The sequence below is a fragment of the Rutidosis leptorrhynchoides genome, chromosome 2 (assembly GCF_046630445.1).
Source record: "Rutidosis leptorrhynchoides isolate AG116_Rl617_1_P2 chromosome 2, CSIRO_AGI_Rlap_v1, whole genome shotgun sequence".
In the NCBI taxonomy this organism is placed as follows: Eukaryota; Viridiplantae; Streptophyta; class Magnoliopsida; order Asterales; family Asteraceae; genus Rutidosis; species Rutidosis leptorrhynchoides.
In genome coordinates this window covers 657957230-657979537 of record NC_092334.1, presented here as the reverse complement: position 1 = coordinate 657979537, position 22308 = coordinate 657957230, and positions in this window count along the sequence as shown.

Genomic DNA, 22308 nt, shown 5'->3' with positions numbered 1-22308 from the left:
TTTTGATGAAATTTTGTGGTCTATCTTTATATATGTTTATGACTCGAGCAATTAAACCTATAACTCACCAACATTTGTGTTGACTTTTTAGCATGTTTTATTCTCAGGTCCTTAGAATGCTTCCGCTGTGATGTGCTTGTTGCCTGCATGGAGTCTCTCATGCTTTGTACAAAGTTTATTGCATTCAAAATAAAACTGCGTTGTGTAATAAATAATTGGACTGTGAAGTCAACCTGTAAATTAAAGACTTATGTATTTTGGGGTTTTGCTTATACCTAAGCACTCGCCCACATGTTTATAACTTTCTATGTTTAGAAAGTCACTTATTTTAATGAATGCAATATTTTATCAAAACGTATCATATAGAGGTCAAAACCTCACTGTGGAATCAATGATTAACGTGCTGCGTCAATAGCGATTTTGACGGGTCGTTACACAGTCAGAGCCGCTTGTTATTTGATCAACCGATCTCCATCAGTACCACTGAATTTTGAAGTTCCGGAGAAACTTTGGTCTGGAAAGGATCCATCATACTCTCACTTAAGAGTATTTGGATGTTTGGCGTACGCACATGTATCCAAGGAGCTCAGGCAGAAGCTGGATGCAAGGACCACTCCATGCATATTCATAGGCTATGGAGATGAAGAATTTGGATACAGATTAAGGGATCCAAAGGAGAAAAAGGTGATCAGAAGTAGGGACGTGGTGGTCCATGAAAGTCAGACAATAGAAGATATTGAAAAACCCACAATATCTCAGAAGTCAAATGTTGCTGCTCAGGTGCCAGAGGCAACAACGGAATCATTCATGAGAAATGAATTTTCAGTGCAAGAAGAAATGCCAGAAGTAGAAGATAATGAGGAAAATGACGGTGCTGAGCAGGGGGAGCCACAACCCCATCTGCCAGACGTTCCAGCACCATCACAAGGTCAAGACGATGGTGGATCTCCTCAGAATGTTCCAGAAGTTCGTAGATTTGAACGAGGTCGGATTCCATCGAGTAGATATCCAGAATCCGAGTACCTTCTACTTACTGAAGATGGAGAACCGGAGAGTTTTCATGAAGCAGTAACTCATAAGGATAAAGAAAAATGGTTGCTCGCAATGCAGGATGAGATGGATTCTCTGCAGAAAAATCAAACTTATGAGATTGTAGAACTTCCACGCGGGAAGAAGGCACTGAAAAATAAATAGGTGTTCAAGCTGAAAAAGGATGGTAGTGGAAAAGTGGTGAAATACAAAGCACGACTTGTAGTCAAAGGATTCCAACAGAAGAAAGGGATTGATTTTGACGAGATATTTTCACCAGTAGTCAAGATGACTTCAATTAGAGTCATACTTGGATTGGTCGCAAGTATGAACTTGGAGCTTAAACAGATGGATGTAAAGACAGCTTTTCTTCATGGAGATTTACATGAAGAAATTTACATGGAGCAGCCAGAAGGTTTTGAGGTTTCAGGAGATAATCTCGTATGCAAGCTGAAGAAAAGTTTGTACGGTTTAAAGCAGGCACCTAGGCAGTGGTACAAGAAGTTTGACTCGTGCATGGTGAGTCACGGGTACAAGAAAACTACAGCAGATGAGTGTGTCTACATTCAGAAGTTTTCTAAAGGAGATTTCGTTGCTCTTCTACTTTATGTAGACGATATTTTGATCGTAGGGAAAGACGCAACGAAGATCAACCAGCTGAAGAAGGAACTCTCTAAGTCTTTTGACATGAAAGACTTAGGACAGGCTCAACAGATTTTGGGAATGCAAATAACCCGAGACAGGAAGAATAAAAGGTTATGGCTATCTCAAGAGAAGTATATTGAACGAGTGCTTTCACGTTTCAATATGAACAATGCCAAACCTGTTAGCATTTCATTAGCCAACCATTTCAAGTTAAGCAAGAGTTCTTGTCCCTCATCCAAGGAAGAGATCGGGGAGATGTCGTCAGTACCATATTCCTCAGCAGTTGGAAGTTTGATGTATGCGATGGTGTGTACAAGGCCCGATATTGCTCATGCAGTGGGAACGGTGAGTCGTTTTCTCTCGAACCCCGGGAAAGAGCATTGGGATGCAGTAAAATGGATTCTCAGATATCTTAAAGGTACAAAGAATCTATGTCTTTGTTACGGGGGAGCTGATCCAATCTTGGAAGGCTATACAGATGCGGATATGGCCGGAGATCCTGATAGTAGGAAATCTACTTCAGGATTCATTTACACTTTTGCAGGGGGAGCTGTTTCATGGCAGTCAAGACTACAGAGGTGTGTTACATTATCCACAACTGAAGCAGAGTATATTGCTGCCGCAAAAGCTGGAAAAGAAATGTTGTGGTTAAAGCGTTATCTCCAAGAATTTGGAATCAAGCAAAAGGAGTACAAGGTACATTGTGACAGTCAGAGTGCTCTAGATTTGAGCAAGAACTCCATGTACCATTCCCGTACAAAACATATTGATATTCACTATCATTGGATACGCGAGGTAATTAATCGACAACTGTTGAGACTAGTGAAGATCCATACAAAGGAGAATCCTGCGGATATGTTAACAAAGGTGGTGACTCGAGAGAAGTTGGAGTTATGCAGAGACATAACTGGAATGTTCGTGGATTCGGCTGGAGGGGGAGAATTGAAAGTTTCCAGCCTACAATCTAGAAGCTCACCTTCTAGATGTTCAAAGTAGCCTTCTTTGAACACTATGTAGAAGAAGCAAAGATGAACACGATGACGGCCGCCCACCATCTCCGTTCACACCCTTCCACCGCCATAGAATTTTTACTATAAATAGAGGTGCAAACCTCAATTGTAAATCATCCCAAATCACTCAGAGAAGTGTAATCACAACCTAGAGAGTGTGTGTGAGTTTTGAGAGTTTTTTTGTAAGAGTTTTGTAATACTCTGTAAATCTATTCTTGTGAGTAATAGAGTTGTTTTTCTCTCAAATTTATATCTCCCAACGTCCAGGCGATCCCCTCTTCCTAACACTCTGGACAAGAGGACAAACTCTCAAGTCATATTACAAGACTACAACTCGTAATGAGTTACATTCGTATCTTGGTGGCGTAAAGTGAGATACCTTCCCACTACCTTCAGGGAATAGCCAACAAGCATACAATCCATTTCATATCCCCTACTTTCACATAACCTGTAATCAGATATATATATATATATATATATATATATATATATATATATATATATATATATATATATATATATATAGCCTTGTTCCCTCAGCAAGGATCGCCAGAGAGTGTACAAACAAGTGCCTCATACAACCTATCCTTCTCGCATGAGTTTTTGCCTGTACGTACCGTATGGCTTTTTCCCTTACTGCCGAATGACTTCGTCTGAATGTTTGGCAATAATATCTTCCTCGAATAAGGTTATTCACGATAACTGGACCAAAGTGTTAAAACTGACAACCTAAGACTCTTTAATGCACTTAACTCGATATTCACCCTTCGACAATATTTGCCTGATCATTCATCGAATTTTGTGAACCAAATGCAACCTTGGTCATCAAACGGATAAGATTAATGAATAATACTCCGTGAAAAGGACACATGGATCTTTTGTTTTTATAGAAAAAAAGAAAAGAAAAAGTTGTATAAGGTGCTCGAAAAAGAATCTCATGTACTGGGTGTTAGTCTCGCTAGAGGTATTACCTCCCTTAAAAAAGAATCTCGTGTTCCGGGTTCTGGTTGATCGGTTCCTCTGACAAATCTTGTAGATATGAACGGGTGGGTGTTCTTCGACATTGTTGGTAAAAAAAAAAAAGTCGAAAAAGAAAATTAATTAGTTTGAAATAGAATAGTCTTTTTCCTATCTATACCATGAATGTATTTAATAAAATAAAATGGACTATGCTAATTTGTTGATCTTAAGTTCACAATTCAATTTATTTTTTCTTTTTATTAATCTCTTCGTCCCATAATAATTGTTATGTTTTAATTTTTCGAATTCTATAATTTTGAACATTGACTTCGAATATCTATATTTACATTGTATAATAGTTGATAAAACTCATATCAATAAAAAAATACATTTAAAACTCAATCTACTCATATATTTTTCATTAAATTTGATATAACATAAACAAATATATTCAAAGTCAAAGTTAGAAAAAAATTTTGAATAGCTAAACATTTATTATGAGATGAAAAGAGTAACTTTTATCGTATCATCAATTACATTTTGATTTTTTACTGGTCAGCGAAATTTATGCAAAACGTCCTCACCATATAGGTTGGGGAAAAAAATCCTTTTGGAGATGAGAGCATAAATTAATTTAATATTTAATATTTTTAATAAAATTGATGTTCACATAGAAAGATAGAAGGTACTTCTCAAATATTTTTTGATATGTGTTAACAATATTATATCCTTAAAATTTACGTTCACTCTTACCTAATCGTTGATTTATGCGATTAAAAGTGTATATATGAATGATTGGCAATGACCAATCATTGGAATGATTAGGTTGCATTAAGTAATAAATTTGCAACGGCCGTTTAATCCCACCGACCTACACTTTTTTCATCTCTTATTTAAACATTAATAAACAACTAATTGGAATTGTAAATAAAGTACCCGTTGAAAAACGTACAATATAACCATGTGCAATATTGAAGGAGCTAACATCTATAAAGTTTAAACTAAGATAGTTTTAAACTATTTATGAACTAAGATCATAAAACTCCTATGAACAAAATAAATAAAAACAACATTAGGAGTGAACCTCAAACTTAATATTGAGAATGATAGACTTAGTCACAAACCTGAATATGAACAATTCGGCCACCGGTTTTGAGTTGTACAATAAATTTAGAAATAAGTATATATGATAAGAGATTCGGTAGGTGTGTGCCAGTTGGGATACTAAAGGAAAAAAGTTGAAAAGAATCTGTTACATAACAATAACAACACAAAAATAAAATAAAAATTATAAATAATAAACATGTGTTAACAGGTTGTCTCTTTCACTGTCCAAGATTATAGAGTGAGGCCAGAAGTGTCACTTTTTTTTTAAACGTGTTAAGAGTTACTGACCTGGTCCAGCACACGTACAACAACTCATCTGATCATATCGCCTTATATACTTAACTGGATGAAACCCATCAATTCGAATCCGAGAAACGTATTTCGAAGGAGGAAAAACCCACTGGTGAGAATCGAACCCGGTTCACGTTCTTCGATCTCAACCTCGGATGCAGGACACGTATTCCGAGGTAATACAACTCAGCCAAAGGCTCGGTGGTCAGAACTTCAAATACTGCAACAATATTTATTTTTCTAATTTTAAGAATATGGACATCTCTTGATAGCTTCATGGAGGAATCAGAAGCATCTTGGGTGAATTTGAGGAGACTAAAATGAAGTCTCTGATCAATCCGAAAGACTCAACTATTTTTTCAATGCGAATAGAGCAGACCAATTTAATAATTTCATCTCTTAAAATAACCTTATAGACATTTGATTTGTGGGAGGGAGTTAACAAGAATAAGTGACGTTGGAGTAATAAGCTTATCGCTTCCTTATCTCGGAGACATTCAGTCAGTCATGGTGTGATGCGGGGGCGGATATAGAAGGGGGCGAGCGCCCATTGAATTTCAAATTTTTAGCTTAAAAATTTTTGATTTTTTTTTATTTTGCCCCCAAAGCCTTTATATTTTGCCTCCACAATCTTCATGTTTTGCCCCAAACCCTACCTATTGTACCCCAAAACCAGTGTTGTAAATCTCCCGAGATCTCCCCGATATCTCCCCCGAGATCTCGTTTTTAGAAGGCAACCGAGACGAGATGTTCATCTCCCGAGATTTCTCGGTCAACGAATTCAAACTTGGTTAAAGCCACGATTTCTCGGATTTTCTAGCTAATTTGTATGATTTTCTTGTAAAATTCGTAATTTCTAAGATTTTCTCGCTCATTTCTCGGATATTTTTTGTAAAATCTCGGAAAAATGTATATAAATATACATATATTTATGTTTTTATGTATATTTTTATTAAAAAAACTAGAAAGTCAACGTAAATCAACGTCCGAGATCTCCCCGAGATTATTCCAAGACACCGAGATCTCCTTAAAAAAATCCAAACGAGATCTCCCCGAGATCCGAGTTCTCCAACCTTGCCCAAAACTTCCATATTTTTCTCAAAATCTTTCATATTTTGCGAAAAAGCCTCCATAATTGCTACGGTTAATTTTTTTTTCACCCCTGGTTGTTAGGTAACCGAGAAGGAGTAAAACGCGTTTCCCTAGCCTTATGGAGGATCCTTTATACGAGGGCTATATAAAGGATCCAAGGCTCCATAGAAACACTAACATTAGCCACTGATTTGTAATGTATTCAAGAGAGCCGTGGAATATAGTTGAATAGTTTGACTAACGTTCTCTACATTCATGTGGTTTATTGTTCACATTCATAGTATTCATGAGATCTAGGATCCTACAATTGGTATCAGAGCTTAAGCCTTCATCACATGAAGGAGATCTTTATAAATATTATGAATGTTTCCCCTCCACCTTCAAACCTTCATATCTAAACACATACATCTTCAACATACCTTCAACCAAAACTTTCAAATCTTCATCATCTTCATCATGAAGATATGAAGATCTTCAAAATTCTTCGAAAAATTTTCGGAAAATATTTCATGCTACAGTACCGAGTCTGTTCATACAACTAACATGTTTTTCTGATTTAATTGAGTTGTTAATTGATTATGGTTATGATTTTGCATGATATGAGACTGAATATGCATGTTTGAGTGATTATCTGTGAATTTTGAAGTTACCGAATCTGTTCTTGGCTTGTTAGTTGTTACCGAGTCTGGTGTTTGGTACTTGAAATAATTTGATTTTTAATTTGAAAAACTTGCATGCTTATTCAAGATCTTTAAAATGAAAGTACAAGCAATTTTAGTTACTGAATCTGGAATATTTCATGAATACCGAATCTGCTTGACACATGTTGAAAAATTGATTAAGTGTTGTTTTGATTCTTTGTGTTACATATTTGATTATGCATGATGCTTTTATAATGTGTTGAATCTTATTTGAATATCATGTTTATCAAGTGTTTGTACATAATTGGAATAAATGTTTTTTACAACATAGAAAATCCATAGAAATTTTAAAATTAGAATAATCGACTTCGAATTTGAGAGTCAAAGGTTCGGTTCAAAAAGTCAAACGAAGCTTCAAGGATTCGATTCGAGTTTCTCTAAACCGCAAACGTCCAAGCATTTTGGTCTCCGGATAGTTTAAGATCGAATTGAAGAAAAGTATAAATGCAGATGTGATCGAAATCTACTCGTGATACTACCTGTAAAATCTCACATCTCAATTCGAAGTATCAATTACGAATTTCTGAGTCAAAGTTGAGATTCAAAAAGTCAAACGAGTTGAATTGAATCAAATTCGAGTTCTGTGTTTCGTTTTAGATCATGATGATAACTTTCGAGGATTTACTGATTGATTTGGAACGAATTCAGTGAAGGAATCAAGGCCTAAAAACTCAAGAAAATCGATTTTAATTTTGAGGTGTTCTTCATCCTCACGGTACTGTTCATCTTCGATTGTGCAAATTATAGCTGTTTTGCTTGATGATTCCTCCAAACATCATCTAATCGCGGTATATAGAGGCCTATTAATTCGGTTTTAAGGCTTGATTTCAACTGATTTGGATTTTAGCTTTTGTGTTCATAGCTTGAAGGAGATGAAAATGGCGGTTACTGTTTAAAGAATCAGATTAGGTTTCTCCTTGAATAACAGTCGGTACAGAACTTTGAACCAAACTCGGTATAAGCTTCGGTATCCAGGCTTGATTTTTGCTTCGGTATCTCATTCGGTTTCTATTTTGGTTCCTTATTCGGTATACATTTGGTATCTGACTTGATAAATCACATTCGGTATTTGGTTTAAGGCTCACCTGATTCATAGTGTGTTATCTTAAGCCCAATAAAGGCCTACCGAATCTGACTTGGGCTGTCCAACTAACTCTAAGCCCATTTATCGAATCTGATAGTACTTTTGACAACTTTAGTCCCTGAAAGTTTCAGGATTTTGCAACAACAGTCCTTTATCGAATCTTAGTGATAAATTGACACTTTTGGTCCCTGACAGAATCTAATTCCTTGCAAGCTTAGTCCTTACCGAATCTGGACTAACGAAAACTTAACGAAAGTCAACGAAACGTTCAAAAACAAAATTTGATTCACCGGAATCATATTTCGAGGGGGAGAAAAGGCGATAATACTTGATATTATTCAACATTTCGTGATGATGAAGCGTTTTGCACAAGATTTACCTCCGAAACCCGATTTAATTGAACGATTCAATCATCGAGACAAGAGATGTTCTTGTTACTACAACACTCCTGAAAAATGTGCTTTTATCAGATTTGTGGAAGCAACAAAAGCTACAAACTTGAGTCGATTGCTTTGTTAATGACTCCAGCGGAACCAACTCCGTTTGAAGTGACGACACATTATGAATATGGTTGTTCATGCCACAACAGAAGTGAATGTTCCAATTGTATCTTTATACAACACAAACTTCATCAACAACTTCAAACAGAACTTCAACAGATGCGAAAACAAGAAGTTCAAATGACATCTTCAGAGATTTCAAAGTTGCAAGCTCAAATCAAAGAATTGGAATCTCTTGTTGCTTACAGAAAATCAGAATATGAAAAGCTTCAAAAGCAAGTGACTACTCTTCAAAGTGACTTAGAGAGTCAAGCAAAGACTTTCAAAGAAAAAGATGAGAGTACCGCTCACATCATTCAGGATCTTCATTCACAGGTTGTTGAAAAACTAATACTTTCCAAGGAACGTGAGCTTGATTCAAAGATCATCACTTAACTTCGCAATGATCTTGATCATGCTCGGATTCAAACTCGAACATTAACTCGTGACTTTGAGAAACGGATTTCTGAGCTACAAAAGGAGTTACATGTTAAATCAACACCAATTCTGAAACCCGAGACGGTGTCAACTGGAGTTAATACTGATCCGATATCAGTAGTGGATGAATCGAAGACTACGATTCTTGATTCTCCTCAAACGGTTGAGAAGAAGTTCATCAAGACGGAATCCACTCCTCCTACAGTTTCTAAACCCAAGACAACATTTTCCTCAAGCAAAAAGATTTATTCCGGTTATGAAACCAACATGAATCGTCCGTTTCTGAAAACCACATACGGGGATAATGGAGAGATTACGGGTTATCGCGATCAATATGGTTGGTTTCCACACAAAACCAAAAAGTCATCCATAGGTCCGAGAAAAACCCCTCGTACCAAAATTAATCTTGTTTCGCAAACCTCAAAGCTTCAGTTTTCGAAACAAGTATCAATCGAAGCTGGCACCACACCCGTTTCTTCAACAACAACTAAATACTCTTTTCAAGAGTTGCTCAAGTTTAAGCCAAGATCCGTGAATATGTCTAAAACTTCATTCCCTTCTGTACCACCGGAACTATCCTCAAAAGCTAAATCAAGTGTCCCGACAAAGTGGAGTGAAGAATATATAAATGCAATTGATAATACCTACGAGTGGTATTTCAAACGAAGATGATTTAACTTCACTACGGTATCTATATACTTCTGTATGGGACCCGCTCTTCAAAGAGATGTTAAACATCATACCTTGACTGATGTAACTTGTCAAGGGGGAGAAAGTGTTCTTACTTCTAGGGGAGTACGGGTTATTTTTTCCATGGGGAGTGAACACATGCTTACCACGATTCCTGACTTTGATACCTTGATTAAGTTTCCGCATTAGTTAAGGGGGAGCTATGCATGAAGATTCATCGCCAATTATCTTTGCGTAGGCTCTGATACCCTTTCCCTTTCAGATCAAAATATGCTTAAGAGTTAATCACATTTTGAGGGGGAGATATAAGGGAAAGTACGAGGTCTTCAGCAATACAATTTTCAAATTCAAATAAGATTCTCAAGAAGTCCGTTGAAGCTCAAAGAATTCAAGATCGTCAACAACGGCAACATACATAAATCGAAGACTAGATTAATAGTTTTAGATTTTTTGTATGTAATTAGTAAGGTTGCTAAATTTTTGCACACTATCAATGCAAAGGGGGAGATTGTTAGGACCCCAAGAATTGCATAGATAGTGTGCCAAGCCTTAGAATGGTTTGATATTGAAGAGGGCTATAAATATCCCATAAGGCAACCTTAGAAGGAAGCACTTCACATACTTAGCCAAAGATTAGAAAAGAGTTCAAGAGAGTTGTGAAAAAGTCAATCTTGACCAATTGACTTTTCCTCTCAATATTCATATCAATCTTCATAGATAATCATACATTCATATGATATTCACAATGCACCCTAACACTGGTGAAAAACATTTCTGGCTCCGCCACTGGTGTGATGTCGGTAGGGGATCTTGACAGAACCATATATGATCATTTCCCACTTGTTCTTAGCGACAAAATAATTGATTTTGGACCTAAATCATTTAAGATATTCGATGAATGGCTTGATGTAGAAGGTGTTGCCAAGGTAATAAAATATGTTTGGAATGTTGTGGTCTATGACAATAGAAAGGACTATTTCTTTCATAACAAACTGAAAATTGTCAAGTAAGCTTTAAAGCTTTAAAGCGAATAGGGATTTGGACGAATAGAAGAGATCAAATCGCTTGCAATAAAATGAGAGCTTTTAGCGGAAGAAAAAACTTTTGATGACCAGGAGTTAACTACACAGTTGAAAGAAATCTCTGAAAAAGGAAATATAAAATAAAAGTATTGCAAGGTAGAAAGGTAGGATTTGTTAGATGCTAGAATATGACGAAAACTAGAGACACTTACACTTGGTCATGCTTCAAAGATATAGAAAATCATTCGTGGTCTTTTAGTTAATGACACATGGAATGAAGATCCTAAAGAAAAAGGAGAATGATTATATTCAATTCAAAAAAATTTCGGTTAGAATTAGAATTCGAGACAAGTCTAAAATACTTTTAATATAGTGTACTCTCGAGAATAAGCAACAGGTTGGAGGTGAAGTTTAGTGAAGCTGAAATATATAACACACTCAAAGAATGTGATAGTGGAAAAGCTTCTGGTCCATATGACTTTAACATGTACAGAGTACTTTATTAAAAATACTGAGATACTTTTACGGAGTTAGTGTCGACATTGGAGTGGCTTTTCGAGTTCTGGTAGATATTCAAAGGATGCAATGTGTCTTTCATTACTCCAATTCCCTCAAAATATGATCTTATTGCAATTCTTGATTCCCCTCTTATTATCTAACAACCTGGATTTTGGCTTAGTGGTAAGTGACCTTTTATCTTTAATGTATATTAATTTAGTAATATTATTGAAATTTTAGTTATGTTTTTATAGTTAATTATATGATTTGTTGAATATGTTTTGTGACAAGGGTCACAGAACATATTTGTTTATTTAATTTGGACCTCGTTAGAAGCACTTAATGAGGTGTGTTGTGTTACTGAAAACTGGTAAATACCATTGTGTAAGAAGTAAGAGGTTTCCCCCATAGAAGGAAACTCATTTATATATGTATTACATGTTTATGCTTCTTCTTTTTTTTTTTTTTTTTTTTTTGGTAACCCACGGCACACACACACACATACACGATCAAAAACACCCTAAATTATATAAACCCATAATTTGATCTTTGGGATTTTGTGCAATTAAATTGGGGAATCATTCCCAGTTACATAACAATGTAATTGGTTGTTGATTTTATGCTTTAAATTTATGCTTAATTTGTAGTTTTGCTTAAAGTTTGTATCAAATGGTTTTTTTTACCAAATCATGTATAGAAAGTGTTTGTTTTAGTTATTTTATGGTTGTCTAAGTTTATATATCATACATATGACGTCCTTGAAGTGTTAGATTGATCAAAACATCTTAAAAACGAGTTTTAGGTGTTAAAAAATCGTAACAGTGTTGTTTTTCACCACCCGGCGCGTGTAGACCTTCACCCAAGCGTGTGGTCCTCTATCCGCGTATGTAGACTCTGTCAGGCAAGGGTGAACTCTGTTAGACAAGGTTCAACCCTGTCAGCACGTGTATATAGTGTGTTCGCGCGTGTATACACTCTTACTGTAACACCCTGTTTTTTTTAAATCACAGCGGAAGACTTAATTCACATAAATACCGTTATTCGATTGCAAACATGATTATCACAAATCAAATAGTTAATTACTTAATTACAAACCACAGGTGTTACGTTAAATAACTAACTAAATATATTAGAAAAGTTAAGACATCGGAGTTCGTCTTGTCAAACATATTATCAGCCCGACTCCCGTCCCTACCATCACTAAGATCCAAAACCTGCAAGGGAGGAGGTGAGGGGTTAGCACAAGGCTAAGTGAATGGAACTATCAAAAGGTCTAGCATACAGTACCAACTTATACTCCTACAGCAACAACTAAATGCAACCACATACAACACACAATAACTAGCAACTAGCAACTTTGCTCCAACTAGAGGATCAGCGGCTTGTACGGGCACACAACCACTAGCTAATCAGTCTAGCGTCTACCGATAGTCTTTACTACTAAATCCCCAGTATAGTCATCCACACGTAGGTGATGCGTCGTTCAGCACTATACTCAACAAACAGTAGCCAACTAGACCCAACCACAACTAGGTTGACCTCTCTGAGCTGAACCTAACAGATCAAGGTTCCAACTACAATAACAACAACAACTACTTGTGCACATGCAACCAGTCAACTACTACTACTACTACAAGCAACTAATACTCCTAAAAGCATGGCAACCCTAATTGTGATCAACTGTACAACATAACTACTAATCATGGCAATTATCAACAATATAAACATAGTAGTGCAACTTGCTATTCTATACTACACCAAGAGATAATCCCACTCACCGAATACCAGCAACTAGCTCAGATAATCTATCACTGAGCTTCTTCCTTATCTTTATCACCTGAACATAAGGCAAATCAAGTTAGTTTCTGTCCATTATCACAAAACAGCACAATACAGCAAATTAGTAACAAAAGTGTCACTAAAAGTCCACCTAACACTTATGTATTTTCAGAATTTACATCCTGATTATCATAAGTCACATGGGCAGCATAATGACTAGAAAACAGCCAATTAAACAACATAAGTCTGCACTGATCTGTATCCGTACGGTTGCACATGCATCCGTACGGTTGCAAGTCCATCCGTACGGTTGCACATGCATCCGTACGGTTTCACACTCACTGCCCGGTTGCACCAAAACCACTGCGTCTGTACGGTTGCACCGTGTACCCGTGCGGTTTCAATCTGCAACCGTACGGTTGTATTCATCGAGCAACAGCAGCAGAAACTGACGGGTTTCGAGCCAAAATCACCCAAGTCTCGATTTCTAAATGTTTTGACACCGAACAAAGCTTAGAAAATGTTTATAACAACTAAAGGAACATAAACCATAACATTTTACACCAAACCAACATCAAAATCAACCAATTTGACATCAAAACCCACTTTGTCAAAAACCTAACTTTAAAGTCCATTTAAACTCAGATTACAACATGAAAATGGATTATTCTTACCTTGTTATAACCACGAAATCAGTAGCAACTGATTACACAACACAATTTAGACACAAAATCGAGATTCAAGAGATTAGGGTTTCAAGGGAGAAAGAGTTAGGTACGGAGTATAATTTAGAAGCTTCAAGAAAAATGATAGAAATGAGCTGGTACTTGCTTTTATATCTGTGTAAAACACAATACCCCATCACACACGGATATTTACCAGTTATCTGATATCTTTTGTACTTAATTTGACTACCCTAAAGGAGTCCAAATTAAACAAACGAATATGTTCTGTGACCCTTGTCACAAACTGGTCTCAACTAAACAACAAAATAATTATAAACATATAATTATTATAATAGCATACAAACACACCCAAGGTGAAAAGGGTCATTTCAGCTAGGCCCAGTAACAGAATGTTGCAAATCTACCCCCTTAAAGAGATTCCTTTCTCGGAATCGGGTCAACTCCGGTCAAAAAATCGTAAACTTAACTCAGTCTTTCACAATAATCAACCCAAAATAGAAAATCTTCCTTCCAATACCCACCGTCTTTTGCACGCATATGGAATTTCTAACTTTTACTCACGTCTGATACAATACAATTTACCACCATGTCCACTGGTCAACAACTTGAATTCATAAATCTCCACTGTCAATCCAATTATCCAAGTCAAATTTCACGTTTCTAAGTCATTCTATATCGAATATCCACAATTTGTCATCAAATTCAACTTCTAACGCAGTCAACATTCCACAATTATTCCAAGCTCCGGCTATAGAATTAGTTATCAGTCTAAGTCATGTGTCTATGTCCACAAAATTATCCATAATTCAAGGCAATATTCCAGATTATTCGTCTTTTGTCCAATCATATCACAATCCAATATAGCACAGGCCACCTAATTTTTTTTTCCTTCAGCTTCCCAGAAATTTTGTATGACTCACCATAATACACTTCTGTTGGCCAGACACAAGTATATTATCCTGAATCACACCTTCATTCTGAGTCTCTCGAAACGGAAAAATACTACTTGTTCCATCCACTAACTTAAGTCCAACGAGTCTCCTCAAATGCCTCGGCAAATAAATAAGCTACTTAATAATTAATCAATCACACCATATGTCCAATCATAGTTATTTAAACATTGTCCATCAATTGTTCAAATATAATCTACCCACATTACCACATATCCAATAAGCATAGGAAAATATCTGGTCAATAAATTCCGCTATCGACATATCACTCCTACTCATGTCACTGTCTAACTACTTTATGTCGTCAAAAGCCCACTGCGTAAAGATACCCAACACATCTCTATCTAAGTCACGGTTTTAAATCCCAAAAAGTCAACCTAAGGGTCACCCTTACCCCCACAAAGCACACAAGGGTCGCAACCAAAACATACAACAACATAACCCAACAAAGTAAATCTTACACTACAACAAAGATCTACCAATCTAAAACACACAAAAATATATATATACACAACCATATACATATGTATATATATACAACTTAACAGCACGAGGATTTTAAAGCATACCTGTATAATCATCATCTGTATCAGCAACCATCTGATAAGCTCTTACTGTTGTCGTAGGTGGATTCTTTCTTTTCTGCCCTACTGGAGAACCAGAAAATCCACCTACCGATCCCGACTGCGCTCCTGGCCCCGCCCCAGAACCTGATCTTCTTACATACGGACACTGAGCTGACCTATGCCCCACTTGATGACATTTCCAACATACATCCTTTTGGAATGAACTCATTCGAATCTCGTGTCCCACAATACCACATCTCAAACGTCTTTTAGTTGAATCCAAACAAGGACCACTATGAGATGATCTGCAACTATAACACAAAGAATTCTGACTTGATGCTGACCCACTCTGTTCTGACCCACATTTCTGTTTCAACTTAACAGACTTCTTTGACCTAGAGTCCGACTGACTCATCACCTGATCTTGTCGTGGCATCACATAACCTTCCATTCTGTTTCTTGCTGCTCTGACATCATCTTCTACCATCTTAGCCATAACAAACGCTTGAGATAACGTCGTCGCCATCCTAACCATTGTTCTGTACTCTGGTATAATTATATTAACAAAATGCTAAATTCTGGACTGTTCATCTGGAACCCACTGCTGCACGAACCTTAATTTATCCATATACTGCTCAATCACCTCATCTATCGTCATCTGAGGTGTCATTTTCATTGCCAGAAATTCTGTCTTAATTTGATTGAGGTCATAAGACGAACAATATTGCTCACAAACTTTACTATAAATTTTTTCCCAAGTAATCATGCTCACTTGCTCTTTTGGTATACTAGAAATAACAGTATCCCACCTAACCATTGCCCTATTCTTCAGCATACGACTAGCATAAATAACTTGTAATTCTGGTTCGCACTGACAGGCCTCAAAAACCTTTTCTATCTATCTTAACCAGTTAAGGGTTACCGTTGGGTTAGAACTTCCTGAATACTCTAGCGGATTACAATTCAGAAACTGTTTGAAAGTACATTTCTTCGGTTGTTGAAACATCGGCATCTGATACTGACCCCACATCTGATTTTGAAACTGTTGATTAAAACGAGGTGGCACCTGATACTGTTGAGGAAATTGACACTGAGGTGGTAACCATTGCTGTTGTTGGAAAGCACTTCCAGTTTGCTGATACATATTTGACTGCACCGGATATCCACTAAATATCTGATTCGGTACACTACCACTTGGATTCACTGTTATCTGATGTTGTTCTAATTCTCTTATTCGCTCACGTGCTTCCTTTAACTTACTTTCTAAATCTAGAATGTGCTCATGCGGATCCTCTTCTGACACATACACATCGTCATCTGGGGCTCTGAATGTTTCGGGGGCTGACGGACCAGTTGTGTTTCCTGTATTATCTGCCATATCTGCACTACCACAACAACTCACACAAACTCTTAGTGGAAAACATGTTAGTGCATATCGACTAACACACAACAACCCTACATTTACTTAACCCGTACCCTCTGAAATGTTTGACACAACACAAGGTTTGGGAACATGACATTTAACACAATGTACATGCGGCCAAACATATGCTCTGATACCACATTTGTAACACCCTGTTTTTTTTAAATCACGACGGAAGACTTAATTCACATAAATACCATTATTCGATTGCAAACATGATTATCACAAATCAACTAGTTAATTACTTAATTACAAACCACGGGTGTTACGTTAAACGACTAACTACATATATTAGAAAAGTTAAGACAACAGAGTTCGTCTTGTCAAACATATTGTCAGCCCGACTCCCGTCCCTACCAGCACTAAGATCCAAAACCTGCAAGGGAGGAGGTGAGGGGTTATCATAAGGCTAAGTGAATGGAACTATCAAAAGGTCTAGCATATAGTACCAACTTGTACTCCTACATCAACAACTAAATGTAACCACATACAACACACAACAACTAGCAACTAGCAACTTTACTCCAACTAGAGGATCGGCGGCTTGTACGGGCACACAACCACTAGCTAATCAGTCTAGCGTCTACCGATAGTCTTTACTACTGAATCCCCAATATAGTCATCCACACGCAGGTGATGCATCATTCAGCACTATACTCAACAAACAGTAGCCAACTAGACCCAATCACAACTAGGTTGACCTCTCTGAGCTGAACCTAACAGATCAAGGTTCCAACTACAACAACAACAACAACTACTACTTGTGCACATGCAACCAGTCAACTACTACTACTACTACTACTACTACTACTACTACTACTACTACTACTACTACTACTACTACTACTACTACTACTACTACTACTACTACTACTACAGGCAACTAATACTACTAAAAGCATGGTAACCCTAATTGTGATCAACTGTACAACATAACTACTAATCATGGCAATTATCAACAATATAAACATAGTAGCGTAACTTGCTACTCTATACTACACCAAGAGATAATCTCACTCACCGAATACCAGCAACTAGCTCAGATAATCTATCACTGAGCTTCTTCCTTATCTTTATCACCTGAACATAAGGAAAATCAAGTTAGTTTCTGTTCATTATCACAAAACATCACAATACAGCAAATTAGTAACAAAAGTGTCACTAAAAGTCCACCTAAGACTTATGCATTTTCAGAATTTACATCCTGATTATCATAAGTCACACGGGCAGCATAATGACTAGAAAACAGCCAATTAAACAACATAAGTCTGCACTGATCTGTATTCGTACGGTTGCACATGCATCCGTACGGTTGCAAGTCCATCCGTACGGTTGCAAGTCCATCCGTACGGTTGCACATGTATCCGTACAGTTTCACACTCACTGCCCAGTTGCATCAACACCACTGCATCCGTACGGTTGCACATGCATCTGTACAATTTCACCGTGTACTCGTGTGGTTGCAATCTGCAACCGTACGGTTGTATTCATCGAGCAACAGCAACAGAAACTGACGGGTTTTGAGCCAAAATCACCCAAATCTCAATTTCTAAATGTTTGGCATTGAACAAAGCTTAGAAAATGTTTATAACAACTAAAGGTACATAAACCATAACATTTTACACCAAACCAACATCAAAATCAACCAATTTGACATCAAAACCCACTTTGTCAAAAACCTAACTTTAACGTCCATTTAAACTCAGATTACAACATGAAAATGGATGATTCTTACCTTTGTTATAACCACAAAATCAGTAGCAACTGATTACACAACACAATTTAGACACAAAATCGAGATTCAAGAGATTAGGGTTTCAAGGGAGAAAGAGTTAGGTACGGAGTATAATTTGGAAGCTTCAAGAAAAATGATAGAAATGAGCTGTACTTGCTTTTATATCTGTGTAAAACACAATACCCCATCACACACGGGTATTTAACAGTTATCTGATATCTTTTGTACTTAATTTAACTACCCTAACGGAGTCCAAATTAAACAAACGAACTTGTTCTGTGACCCTTGTTGATAGGTCAGATCATGTTGAGATTAGAAGAAAAGACAAGTTAGAATGAGATTCGGTAAGTGTAAAGGAGACTCGGTATGAGAGAGAATCAATAAGATTTATATTCCACAGCTTCTAGAACTCAGTTACAATGCAATAGCTATCTAATTACGACTACTTAGGTTCCTTATATAGCCCTCTTCTAAGGAACCATCATTTAAGCTTATTTCACATTAACACTATACAATTTGGGGTTCTAACAATCTCCCCCTTAGTGTTAAATGTGAACTTTACAATATAATCCTATTTAAAACAACTAAAGGAACTTTGTTCCTCTGAAGTGAACTTTGGTTTTGAATCCCTTGAGATTCTCATATCTTCGTATGTTCACTCTTGTCTTTAGACGATTTTTCAATCTTGTGAGAATGTATCTAATAATCTCATTATCTTCAGTTGAATAGCAGTTATTGATCAATCTCCATCTCAATTATTTGAAAGCATACATCAACGTTCCGTCTGAATATCTTCTGAAATCTGAGACTCTGATGAAGATCTTTGTATAGTGAGAATTGACAAACACAAACCCATAAGGACAGTCACTCACTTCAAGTAAGGACATATATCGTAGCTCTTCGATTACTTGATTTGGCGGTTTGATTTCGAGCTTTTTGTGTCCAGATTCTAACCCCATCTGAAAATCGTGAACAGACATCCATCTCATCGAGTCAAGAATAATTCTGTAGACTGACTTCATCGCAGTAGCATGATAAATTGTTGTAGATTCATTCAAGTCAATTAAGTAATTGTAGATGAAAATAATGTCGTCCATCTTCAGTTTATCAAAATCTGCTTCAGAGAACTGATAATCCCCATCATCCATTCTTGTTACCTGAAACACTGGCATCTTCACTCCATCCTTATTAATCATCAAAACCTTATTTATGCTTTTGATCTCTGAATTCTGCTGCTCTTGAAGTTTTTCTTCATTCTTCAATTTAAATTTGTTGCGAACACTCAGATAAGCTTTGAGATATTCTGGATTCTTATGATATTTCCATGCACCCAGAACACTTATTGATGTAGAAAGGACAAGATCAGAATCACCATAGATTCTATACGCTTGTTGTTCAATGAGTGGTGAATGAAGAATCATTTTCTCTTCTTCCTCACTTAGTTGGAAATCAGCATCACGCTCAAGAACAATCTCTGCAATTTGAAATGGAACATTCAGATCAGGTGGAGTCGTAGTATCTTCCTTACCGTTAGAGAAAATCTCCTTTTCAAAGTGTATCCCAAATTCATCAGTTGGAGATGACAAGTTAACAAATTGATGATCATTGAATTCATTGGTGACACTCGACGACCCCTTCAAAATATCTTCAATATTATCAAAGTTTTGATTGTCCTCTTGAGCTGACTTATTCTCTACTTGATCAGCTGAATCCATAATCATAAGCATCCCTGAGTCACCCTCTCTCTGACCTTCTGATTCATCTAGAAAACTTTCACACTGGATTTCCTCAATTTCATCACTTTCAGAATCAGATATATCAACAACATCTTGATCCTTATGTTGACTAGATGCTCCAATTTCATAAGTTGATCTTTGAAAACCACTGGACCGATAACCACTTTGTCTATTCTCCCCCTTATGAAGATTTTCGGGATCGAAATCATCATGATCATGCATGTAAATTGGTCCAGGTGACTTGCATGGAGATAAAGGATATACTATCCTTGCTTGCTCAAGATAAATCATCATAGTCTCGTGAACTTCATCAAGATCAGTTCATTTAGCAAACTCAGCAAGATATAATTCCTCCACCTCATTGTCAGAGAGATATCTTAATCCATATCTATTCGAAATCCGAGAAGGTGACCCAGTTGGCGAAACAACAGTGTAACCACGAACAACATCAGCATTAGCAGCAACTGTTGAAGGTGATGTCGGTGGAAGTGTTTGATTTGCCGTGAGGGCAGGTAAGGATATACGTGTGGTATTATACTTATATGTAGGGCTGTACATACTACTAGTCAGATTCGTGATATCCCCTTCTGATGGAGGTTGGACAACAACCAGAGTTGTCGCCGGCGAAGTTTCTTTTGAAGCATCCGCCTCCATGACTTTAGTCTCATGGGACTCTGACAAAGTAGTAGAACTACCCGTCAGTTTAGATCTCGCAGAGATATTGCTATCTCCGACTCCTGAAATCATTGATATACCATGAGGTGGTACATCTCTTTCAGTTAACGACTCTTCCTCCAGACCCTGAGATTCAGAATCCAGAAGAGAAGTGGTTTGAACCAATGGATCACTTTCATTAACCAAGGGATCAGTCTGCTGGAAGTCTGATAAATATCCCGAAGGATTGTCATGTTGACTCGTTTCCATGGGACGTGGCAGATCTCCCTCATTAAGATAAGCCGGACCTTGAGGCCCTGTTGTACGTTGAGGTACAGGAGGATTTCCAGCCGATACGCATGGTGCCTTTTCAAGACTTTTTGGCTCCCCTTCGGCCGTTCTGGACTTTAATGATTGAGTTTCCTCAATTGATTGAGTCACCGCAGACTTTACTGCAGAGGAAGACTTTACTTCCTTAGATACCAAAGCATCTTGCTGTGTAGGATTTATTATTAAGTCCTGTTTAGATTGGATGGGATTATTGGTCTTTTTACTATCCGTGCGTTTAGTTCTCTTGCCTACCGAAGCTTGCGCTTCATTTAACGTAGGGCTTACTGTTATTATTGGATGTGATACGGAGATGGGTGAGGGTAACCTAATCAGCTCTAGGTCTTGGTCCGTATCACCAATGGTTGGAGTAATTGTTTGGTGGACGATAGGTGTCGAAGTCCTAGATCTAGTTACTCGTTGGGTTGCCGGAGTCTGAATCATCTCATCGGGCATAAATCGAGTTCTCTTAGGAGAATGTTTAGGAGATGATTCAGTTGCTGAAGAATCAGTGTCACTGCTTCCCTCAGGTGTTGTTGAAAGGGTTGGTTCAATCCTAGATGATCTAGGTTCCCTGATCCTCATGGATTGACCATGGTGTGCTACCCTAAAATGTTTGAGGTTCACCCTAAGTGGAGGATTAGCTGGCCCGAGTGGTTGTACTACAGGTTCCTCTACAACCTCTGGGGCTGGAACCGCGACGGGTTCAACTTGTGCTTGTTGTATCGGGTTCGGAAGAGGTATTCCTACAGCCTCAAAATATGAACACATACGAGCGTCTTGGGGTGCAGCTAGCCCCACAAGCCAATTTGGAATTGGCACAGTGAATTGATTGTCAGATACCATCGGGGTATTCATCTTCAGCTCCCTAAATCTTTTCATCTGTAATCCATGTGTACCTGGTACAAATATATTTGCATTTCTGCAAGCATTTATAGCATCATGGATAAAGATACAGAAAAACCTTCCACAAGGGATGTATGAACCCCTTGGCTTATCAACTTGGGCTTGAACCGAATCCCATAGAAGCTCTACATAGTTAGGAGTCTCTACTCTTGTGAATGAGTAGAACAGCCTCAGCATTGGCACCGTCAAGCTGTCTGATCCACTCCTTGTCATCAATAAGCATCTGTTGATGATTGAGAAGATCACATACTACCTTGAGTGCATGTATTTCTTCTAAAACTTAGCCGGTGGAACATTGGTAGCTCCAACATAACCAAGATCAAAAATTGAAGACATCATCTGCTGAGTAGCAGGGAAAGCAGGAGCATTTGAAACAAGAGGAAGCTGAAAGATCCTCCTGAAATCAGCCTTTGTAATACTCCTCATCCCTTGAACTCCTC